We start from the raw sequence: 12,109 nt of genomic DNA on the forward strand, positions 1-12,109 counted from the left end.
TCAAGGAAGTGGACGGAAGAAAACATCAACATCAGCAGAAATGGTTCGAAAAGTAAAGAAGCGATTGAAAATGGCTCTTGAGCTGAACATATCGCAATATTCCATTTGGCAAATATTGAAATTCCAAAATGTACAAGAACTTACACCGCAACAGAATGAAAATAGACTCAAAAGAGCTTAAGAGTTGCTTCGCTTGGCCGAAAGTGGTGAACTGCCAAATTTGTTTTTCTCCGATGAGAAAACATTCGTTGTCCAGCAGTTTGTAAACAAACGAAATGATCGTGTTTACTTGCCAAAGAGATCAGCTGAAAATGTGCACCTTCGGTTGGCCACCGGAACTAAAGCGCCTGCCATGGTGATGGCGTGGGCCGCCATAAGAGCCAATGGTCGCTCTCCTCTCATATTAATCGACCCTGGCATCAGAATAAATGCCGAATATTATCGCTGCAGGGTGTATAAAAGCCTTGGGCATTCAAACAGATCTTGAAAATTCCAACGCGCCACCCAAGAATGTTTACAAAATTAGGTTCCTCGCTTCACTTTCAGCGCACAATGGCCACAAAAATATTCGATTACCAATCCGTTGGACTATTGGAATGCAAGGTTGGCAAAATACCCCAGAGCAACTTTCGGGCAGCGGTTTCATTGGCCGTTTGGAGGCCACAATTTGTGCCAAAGGTGACGGATTAGAATAAATCTAAACTTATTCTATAATTTGACGCTATTTCCGACATTTTTTGCTTTCATTCAATAAAATAAAAAAAATGTAAAAATTATTGCGTTTGACTTTGTTGCAGTTTTTTATCACACCCTGTATACACATTTCAATATCTACTTATACAATAACATGAACTAAAGTAGATCTTATCTTTAGTACAAATGCCAGTGTTCAGCTAAAGGAGATAGAACGCCTAATACCGATTTTGAAACAATTCCGGTACGACATGTGTTGGGAATATCGGGTGTGAAATAAAAAGGAGTACCGGCATTGACCCACATACCAACTTAATCGAGCTACTGAAACAAAAACACATATGTACGTGTAAAATGTTAGCCTTTTGTGTTAATTCATTCGAAAGGGACAGACAGGGAACAACAGCAATGTAAAGTTTTAAACAATATCGCATTCTTCAAAAACCGTTTTACCATTATATTATTCACTTTAATTGCATTAATTGAATATTACACGACTAATAATAATTTCATATTATAATCCTTAATTTGCAATTAATTGAAATTGCCATTAATAATTGCATATTAAAATTATTAATACCTGTTTAAATCAAATTAAAACCGCAGAAATCTACAGTCGATACATCTCTTAGAACAGTAATATACAATTTTTTAGTACCATTTGATTGAATTAAATACGTATAATATATAGTTTTTTGTTGAAATTGTTAATTAAACATAATGTCTGTTGTATTCGGATTGCAACGTACCAATTCAATTAAATCTAGTTCTGCTTTTTATTGACTTGTGTAGTGTTCACAATGCAATATGATATAAGTTACATTTTAAAGTATAAAAATTTAAAATAAATTTTATCAAATTATTATTACAACTTATTGATATATGCATAATATTACAACATAAGTTTCCTATTAAACTCAGCAAGTGCTATTCAACAGAAAAGTAATGGTACAATAAATAGGTATTGAAGAACTACCATGTTATTAAAATTTTTCCGCGAGTGCCCTTCTTTTTATACCCTACACCACAAGGTGGTCAGGGTATTATGTCTTTGTGCATTTGTTTGTAACAGGCAAAAGCAAACGAGATAGACCCATAGTTCCTTTTGATGATCTGCATAGAATCACTTTCTGAGTTGATTTAAGCTGGGAATACATAAAGCGCTTATTTGGCTGGCTTAAGTCATCGGCTGGCTTCTTCGGAAATGAACAAAGGAGCCTAGGGCCAAAATCGAACTAGGTCAACCTAAAACTCCTTTGTTCAAAGACATGGAAGTGTAAAGATAGGACAAGACCAAGTCAAAATATGGCAACCCTGTGAATATACCTCTGTTGTTACGATATCGTAACAGCATAGTTACCAATGTTAATTGATTAAACCGCTAAGCCAGTAAGCAATTTTTTGAAAAGGTGTATAGAATAGACTTTTGAAACCAAAATTTTGGATTTTTCAAATTTTTATTTGTTATTCGAATCTGTAATTGTGGTTTTTATATTAACATGCTTTTGGCATGAGCTGTCACTCTATGTATTGTAGACATATACCATTTGCCCAAAATGCATTTTGTCTAGTCTTTACCATTTTAGGTCTTTGCTTTGTTCATCTACGAAGAAGCCAGCTGATGACTTAAGCCAGCCAAATATGCGCTTTATGTATTTCCAGCCTTATGCATGTCAGCCCGTCTGTCCGTCCGTCTGTCCATATATTCTTGTGAACAAAATGCAGGTCGCATTTATTATCCGATTGAGATGAAATTTTCCAAACAACATTTGTTTGGCCCAAACCTTATTGAAATTGGATATAGCTCCCATATATATCTTCGTCCGATTTGCCTTTTATTGTGCACCAATCGTGTAATATCAGCCCGAATAGTATGGAATTTTGTACATACAACCAAATTAGGCCTGAAAATAAGTATGCCAAATTTGATCGAAATCGGTTCAGATATAGCTATAGCTCCCATATATATTGTTCATCCGATTTGTTATTTTTGTCCTCCGCATCCGTAATAATATTTGGGGAAATATATCTAATGCAGCTCAGAAAAACCTTTGCTAAATTTTATCGAGATCGGTTCAGATTTGGATATAGCTCCCATATAAAACTTCGTCCGATTTACCTTTTATTGTGCACCAAACGTCTAATATATGTCCAAATGGGATGGAATTTGGCACATACGACCGAATTGAGTCAAGAAGGTAGTATGCCAAATTGTTGCAAATCGGTTCAGATATAGCTATAGCTCCCATATATATTGTTCATCCGATTTGTTGTATTTGTTACCCACAGCCGTAATATGCACTCCGTTCAGGGATATTTTATCGAGATCGGTTCAGACTTGGATATAGCTCCCATATATATATTTATCTGATTTCAAATTAATTTTGCACCAAATGGGCAATACAAGTCCGAATTTAAAAGGTACAAATGCTTCGGCATATTTAGTCCTTTGAATTTTAAATTATAATCATAGGGTGTATGATTAAATTCTCCCATAAAAACTTTTAATTGTTATGTGGAGCTCAACTAAATTAGCAAAGTGGTGTAGGGTATCATAAAATCGGCCCCGCCCGACGTTAGGACTTTTTTACTGGTTTTGTGTATGTATTTGTTGTTTTGAAAAATAAAAACAAAATATTTTCAAAATCAATGATTGGAATAAACTTAAATTGCGGGGCGCGCATTATTAATTTTAACCGGATTTGCCATGGAATTGAAAGATTGAACACTTAGGATCATTTTCTTGAGAGAACATCCAGGCATTTTATTCACCTTTCGCGCTATTTGACTCATTTTAGAAATTAACAAAAAATATCAAATAAATGAAAACAACATGTTGCCCATAATTTTGAATAATTCTTACAAGAAGCGGGCATAGGCTCAGGGCTATATTTCTGTAGTTTTACAATGCTGCTCTACCTCCTTATTGTACCATGGTTGTACCTGCATAGAAAATTTTCTGTCATAGGTTGAAGTATCCATTACGAAATGTCGCTAAAATCATCAAAATATCGAATATCTAGAGGTATCGTTATATGCTGGCTATACAAAGATAGGTATAAGCTGTAGTACCCATTACGAAATTTAAATACGAAATTTGAACTTTAAGGAGTTGCAAGGGGAATGATAAAGTTAATATATCCCTATAGTATGGTGAAGAGTATAAAAATTAAAAAGATGACAGAAAAATATTTACATTTTTATCGGCAATTCCAAAAGGCCATTCTGAATTACTGGACAGTCTATTTATCAGCATCATATCAGCATCAATGTAACGGTCAGAAGTGACCTTTTCGTGTATTTGTGATTCCGCCGGAATTAGGAATATTCTCAGTTCAATGGAAACTTCTAAATTTTTTATGTAATGGTTATGGTCTATTCACCCGCTAAATATTATTCGATGATCATCTAAAGTGGTAGGCTTCTCCGCAGCCCTAAACTCTAGCCCCATGTCAAATTCCTTCTATTCTGATCTTAACCCTACCTCCATGAAAAATTTCGTGAGTATCGGACCATAATTGTGGTTACAATTTAACATGGATAGACAGACAGACGGACTGATATACAAAGCTAGATCGATGCAGCTTGGCGAGATAGGAATATCCATGTATAGTTTCCTATGTCTTGTCTTTCCAATATTCCGATGTGTTACATAATTTTTGGCCTAAACTTATAATTTTGTAAGGTTTAACAAAGTATTGTGAAAAACAAATATTCTAATATGCTTTTAATCAAATTTGTTAAGTTTTTTGATTCGAATTCCAACGACTTAGCATTGACATATATGTATTTTCCCATCAAGAAATTGTTTTACCAATTGAAAATTGAGAATCTAAAAATATATAAAACTAGATGGCCCGGTCCGCGTTGCCGGCCCGTAGTTTTTGTCTATTATGCATATTTGTCAAAGCATAATTATTCAAAGATATGAATGTTATAAATGTTCACGTACTGGTCGATTAGTTTTTAATTTTTAGTCAAATGAGCAGTAATTTGGAATTTACTGTACTTTGTACAACTCATAATAGAGGGCTAATTGACTTAAGAATAGGCAAAGTTAATTACTTTTTTAAACTCATTAGCACCTCAGATTGTGCATTAGAGTCCTCATAAGTCCCCCTAACCATGTCGGTCTGTTTGTCCGCCAAAAGGTGGACTTGAGGGGGTACTATTACATGGAGAAAATTCTAAAATTTGTAGATATGTTGAATTTTTTGTTTAAGATTTTCACCCCCAAATACACATTTTTAGCCAAATCCTTTGAAATATGGTAAAATGCGAAACATCGACCTACATTGAAAACTTTCTTCACCCCTTATAATCCAAGATGACAAATAGAGGCCAAATCGTGAAAATCAAAAAATCAAAAATCACGTGATTTAAATAAGTAAAAATAGTTTTATCCACCTCATAATCGAGGTCAGACTGATTTCAGAATAGTCAAATATAATTACTATTTTACATCTATTACCGTAATATGGTAACTAAGTTTATTTGCCATTTAAACTGTAAATTGGAGACCCCATAAAGTCCATATTTTTCATCATAGAATAATTCAATGACGATTCAACAAATATTCGGTCCCGTGCTACTTTCTTATATTTGTAATTTGTTCATGTTTCCACAATTTATTTCATCTATAGAATACAAATTTTTCTTTTCTGACCACACATTAGATGTGAGAGTGGACTTGGGGATACTCCAATATAGGGACTTTACATGAATACATTTCTATGTGGCAATTATCTGTACGATGGTTCCTTACCCCAGGGTAGCATAAATACAATTTTTAGTGGTCAAGACCAATATGGGCCCTACTCCGAAAATTTTATGCGAAGTGGTTCTCTACCCCTTTGGAAACAAAGATGCCAAATAAGGGCCAAAAATAGAAGAAAGTGGCGAAGACTCCAAAAATAGCGTAAATCATACTATGGTTATATAAATATGAAATCGGGTTGTACCTTGATCCGTAAGTTATGATCGATATCATGACCTGCAAAAGCGATTTAAGATATCTTAAATGTTCAGGAAGAATTTTTGGAAGGATAGAAATCCTTTTCTTACTAAAAGTCCCATTCGCTCTACTATTTTGCACCCTTTATATTTGGTATTTTACTGATTGTACTCCCAAAATTTTTTGCCTTTTTAGCTCTCATTGGACGGATTATTGTCACATGAATTAATTAGGTCCACGCTTTGAAATAAGCCCCATTAGTCTTTTTCGGTCATTTTTGTTTGTTTAAATGTCTGCGCATCTTCCAGCTGAAGCACGATGTAGGCCCTGGAGTTGAAAGGTAGATGTCAGTTACCATCGTATTTCGCACTTATTTCATTTTTTTGTGAAAAATTGTATATAGTGAAAAATTTGTCTTTATTTTGTTCACAAAAAATCCACTGAATTCAATATGATAATACAAATTGAAAAAAATTGACAAAAGAAGAATAACAAATTGAAAAAAATCTTCAACTTGTTCGCTGATTTTTTACAGCAACTGTTTAAAGATCCTTACAAAGTTTGTCAATAGAATGTACTTTTATTTTAAAATTCAATTCCATCGGAAATTTTTTCGATATTTTCCCGTTTTGAGAATTGTTGCAATGAGATCTCTTTTTTCGTGATTTTTTAACGATTTTGAAAAAGTAATTATCTTTTAACTTTGGTGTGACCGCATTAAATTATATCGGTATCATCTATTCCGTTTCGCCACCACATAATTCGGTACTACACTTCCATGTAAACCGCCATCAATTTCAGTTCTCAAGAAATCAAGTCAATTAAATAAGTTGGTATTAATATTCGAATTCAAAAATAAAATATAAAAAACACTACAAATGTAAATTAGAAAAAAGTAAGTCAAAATGGAAAAAATCATGTAAAATAAAACATTACTATTGTACATTTCAAAAGTCAAAATGAAAATGTTAATATATCACATTTTTACGCGATTTTTTTTGAATATTATACTTTTCGGATAAGAGACAATTCCGAATTTGTATGAATCATTAAAATCAGTTCAGCGGTTCTTTAGTTATAAGCGTAGTAACTAACACAACATTCATTTATATATAAATGTATAGAGAGAGTAAAAAGTATGCGTGGTCAGTTCCTCAGCCCCCAAACAAATACTTAGGGTTGGAGGGAAGGTCAACAGTATCTCGTGTAATAATTTTTAAACCAATATCTTCTTTATTTGGGAAATATAAAGATTTTAGATAAATCGAAATAGTAAGCGTAAAAGGAGGCGTGGTCAATATTTTTTTCTTTAAAAACCTAACTCGGGGAATGACAAATGTTTGTACAAAAAATTATGCAAATCGGTCCAGCCGTTTTCAACTGATGCCGTTACCAACAAACAACAATTGATTTTTATATATATAGATTTAAAAATAAAAAATAATATATACAATAAAACAGAATATTGCAAGCACGGCTGGCTATCCATAAAATCTCAAGATCCCGATAAATCGAAATTTAATTTAAGGTAAGAATAATTTGCAATTGCAATTTTTTGAAGTTCCAATTGTACACATAGTTTTCATCATGACAGGATGATGTGCACATCCAGTGAGGTATCAGGATGTCTTCTGTTCACTCGTATTGACTATTATGAGGAAATGGATCCCACATAAATTTACATTTATTCCGCTTAACTAACCTAACAATAAAATCTCAAGATCCCGATGAGTCGAAATTTTATTTAAGGTAGGAATGATTTTTTTTTTTTTTTCAATTGCAATTTTTTAAGTTATAATTGTACACATAGTTTTCATCAAGACAGGATGATGTGCACATCTCCTCGAGGATTATATAGCTATCTTTAGCTATCTTTGCTTTCATAAATTTATGATTTATGTTACCCGCTAAATATTGTCCGATGACCGTCCAAATTGGCAGGATTCTGTTCAGCTCTAAACTTTAACTCTAGCAAAATTAGGAAATTGTGCTGTTTTTGGTCCATTGCAACATGTAAATATTTTGCGATCATCTCCTAAACCATAGTCTTCTATTCTGACACAAACCCCATAACCATTTTCAATTTTGTAAGGATCGGAACATAATTGCGACCTGTAGCGTGATTACAAATTAACAGATAGTGATAGTGTGTGATTAAATGCACTCCAGCATTTAAATGTGAATAAATATTTTGTGTCTTGTACCATCGCTCGTTACCGTGATACTGATAGCGTAGACCGACATCAAGGAAGACGGAAGAAAACAGCAACATCAGCAGAAATGGTTCGAGAAGTACAGAAGCGACTTGAAAAATGGCTCTTGAGCTGAACATATCGCAATATTCCATTCGGCAAATATTGAAAAACGAGCTCGGGGTAAAGCCATTGAAATTCAAAAAATTGCAAGAACTTAAACCGCAACAGAAAGAAAATAGACTCAAAAGAGCTCAAAAGTTGCTTCGCTTGGCCGAAAGTGGTGAACTGTCGAATTTGGTTTTCTCCGATGAGAAAACATTCGTTGTCTAGCAGTTTGTAAGCAAACAAAATGATTGTGTTTACTTGCCAAAGAGGTCATCTGAAAATACGCACCTTCGGTTGGCCTCCAGAACTCAAGCGCCGGCCATGTTATTGATGTGGGCCGCCATAAGAGCCGATGGTTGCTCTGTTCTCATATTAGTCGATCCTGGCATCAGAATAAATGCCGAATATTATCGCTGGAGGGTGTATAAAATCCTTGGGCATGCAAACATTTTGACGGCAGATCTTGAAAATTCCAACAGGACTGAGCACCATCGCATTCAGCACGCGCCACCCAAGAATGTTTACAAAACTAGGTTCCTCGTTTCACTTTCAGCGCACAATGGCTACAAAAATCTCCGATTACAAATCCGTTGGACTATTGTGTCTGGAGTATTTTGGAATGCAAGGTGGGCAAGCGCTTTGCCGGGAATGGGTCCAAATACCCCAGAGCAACTTTCGGGCAGCGGTTTCATTGGCCGTTTGGAGGCCACAATTCGTGCCAAAGGTAACGTATTAGAATAAATCTAAACTTATTCTATAATTTGATGCTATTTCCGAAATTTTTTGCTTTCATTCAATAACATTAAAAAAAATGTAAAAATTATGGCATTTGATTTAGTTGCAGTTTTTTTATCTCACGCTGTATACACATTCTCTTCAATATCTACTTATACAATAACATGCACTAAAGTAAACCTTATCTTTAGTGCAAATGCCAGTCTTCAGCTAAAGGAGATAGAACGCTTAATACCGAATTGAAACAATTCCGGTACGACATATGGCCCGAATATTTGGTGTTAAATAAAAAGGAGTAACGACATTGACCCACATACCAACTTTATCTAGCTACTGAAACAAAAACACATATGAGTAAAATGTAAGCCTTCTGTGTTAATTTATTCGAAAGGGACAGACAGTCGACCCCTTACAAATCATTTTGGATAGACAATTGAAGTGGTATAAAAACGTCAACCACTCACAACAGCAATGAAAAGTTTTATAAAATATCGCATTCTTCAAAAACCCCAGATACCGTTTTACCATTATATTATTCACTTTAATTGCATTAATTGAATATTACACGTCTAATAATAATTTCATATTGTAATCCTTAATTTGCAATTAATTTAAATTGCCATTAATAATTGCATATTAAAATTATTAATACCTGTTTAAATCAAATTAAAACCGCAGAAATCTACAGTCGATGCATCTCTTAGAACAGAAATATAAAATTTTTTAGTACCATTTGATTGAATTAAATACGTAAAATATATATGTTTTTTTTTTTTTTTTGTTGAAATTGTTAATTAAACATAATGTCTGTTGTATTCGGATTGCAACGTACCAATTCAATTAATTCTAGTTCTGCTTTTTATTAACTTAATTGTGTATTGTTCACAATGCAATATGACATAAGTTACATTTTAAAGTCTAAAAATTTAAAATAAATGTTATCAAATTATTATTACAACTTATTGAAATATACATAATATTACAACACAAGTTTCCTATCAAACTAAGCAAATGCTATTCAACAGAAAAGTAATGGTACAATAAATAGGTATTGAAGAACTACCATGTTATTAAAATTTTTCCGCGAGTGCCCTTCTTTTTATACCCTACACCACACGGTGGTTGTTTGTAACAGACAAAAGGAAACGAGATAGACCCATAATTCCTTTTGATGATCTGCATAGAATCACTTTCTGAGTTGATTTATGCATGTCAGTCCGTCTGTCCGTCCGTCCGTCTGTCCATGTATTCTTGTGAACAAAATGCAGGTCGCATTTATTATCCGATTGAGATGAAATTTTCCAGACAACATTTGTTTGGTCCAAGGACGAACCCTATTGAAATTTGATATAGCTCCCATATATATCTTCGTCCGATTTTGTACATACAATCAAATTAGGCCTGAAAATAAGTATGCCAAATTTGATCGAAATCGGTTCAGATATAGCTATAGCTCCCATATATATTGTTCATCCGATTTGTTATTTTTGTCCTCCGCAGCCGTAATATGCACTCTGTAACAACATTATTTGGGGAAATATATCAAATGCAGCTCAGAAATACCTTTGCTAAATTTTATCGAGATCGGTTCAGATTTGGATATAGCTCCCATATATAACTTTGTCCGATTTACCTTTTATTGTGCACCAAACGTTTAATATTTGCCCAAATGGGATGGAATTTGGCACAGAAAAACAAAAAATCGGCACTCTTCTTAAAGTTTGAGAAAAATGGATCGCCAGATCAAACAAAATTGTGAGTTTGTAAGTTAAAATTTCTTTGTGGTTTTTTCTACAAAACCGAATTGAGTCAAGAAGATAGTATGCCAAATTTGGTGAAGATCGATTCAGATATAGCTATAGCTCTCATATATATTGTTTATCCGATTTGTTGTATTTGTTACCCACAGCTGTAATATGCACTCCGTAACAACGATATTCAGGGATATTTTATCGAGATCGGTTCAGATTTGGATATAGCTCCCATATATATCTTTATCTGATTTCAAATTAATTTTGCACCAAATGGGCAATACAATTCCGAATTTAAAAGATACAAATGCTTCGGCATATTTAGTCCTTTGAATTTTAAACTATAATTATAATCATAGCGTGTATGTTTGAATTCTCCCATAAAAACTTTTAATTGTTATGTGGAGCTCAACTAAATTAGCAAAGTGGTGTAGGGTATCATAAAATCGGCCCCGCCCGACTTTAGGACTTTCTTTACTGGTTTTGTGTATGTATTTGTTGTTTTGAAATATAAATACAAAATGATTGGAAGAAACTTAAATTGCGGGGCGCGCATTAATAATATTAACCAGATTGGCCATGGAATTGAAAGATTGAACACGTATGATCATATTCTTGAGAGAACATCCATTACTCATTTTAGAAATTAACAAAAAAATATCAAATAAATGAAAACAACTTGTTGCCCATTATTTTGAAAAATTTTGACTGGAAGCGGGCATAGGCTCAGGGCTGTATTTCTGTAGTTTTACAATGCTGCTCTACCTCCTTTTTGTACCATGGTTGTACCTGCATAGCAAATTTTCTGTCATAGGTTGAAGTATCCATTACGAACCATGTGGACCAATTCCGGTGGATAATGTCGCTAAAATCATCAAAATATCCAATATCGAGAGGCATCGTTATATGCTGGCTATTAAAAGATAGACATAGGCTGTAGTACCCATTAAGAAATTTAAATACGAAATTTAAACTTTAAATAGTTGCAAAGGAAATGATAAAGTTAATATATCCCTATAGTATGGTGAAGAGTATACAAATTCAAAAAAATCAGAGAAGAATATTTATTTGAATTGCTGGACAGTCTATTTAATTCAGCGCTTTATATTGGATATCTTGGCTATCAGCATCAATGTAACGGTCAGAAGTTGCCTTTTCGTGTATTTGTGATTTCGCCGGAATTAGGAATATTCTCAGTTCAAGAAAAATTTCTATATTTTTTATGTAATAGTTAGGGTGGAAATACATAAAGCGCTTTTCTGTCTGGCTTAAGTCATCGGCTGGCTTCTTAGGAAATGAACAAAGGAGCCTAGGGCCAAAATCGAACTAAGTCAACCTAAACCTCCTTTGTTCATCTACGAAGAAGTCAGCCGATGACTTAAGTCGGCCAAATACGCTCTTTACGTATTTCCAGCCTTATGGTCTATTTCAGCCGCTAAATATTATTCGATGATCATCTATAGTGGTAGGCTTCTCCGCAGCCCTAAACTCTAGCCCCATGCCAAATTCCTTCTTTTCTGATCTTAACCCTACCTCCATGAAAAATTTCGTGAGGATCGGGCCATAATTGCGATTTGTAGCGTGGTTACAATTTAACATGGATAGACAGACAGACGGACTGATATACAAAGCTAGATCGATGCAGCTTGGCGAGATAGGAATATCCATATACAGTT

Source organism: Musca domestica, unplaced genomic scaffold, assembly GCF_030504385.1.
Source record: "Musca domestica strain aabys unplaced genomic scaffold, Musca_domestica.polishedcontigs.V.1.1 17, whole genome shotgun sequence".
In the NCBI taxonomy this organism is placed as follows: Eukaryota; Metazoa; Arthropoda; class Insecta; order Diptera; family Muscidae; genus Musca; species Musca domestica.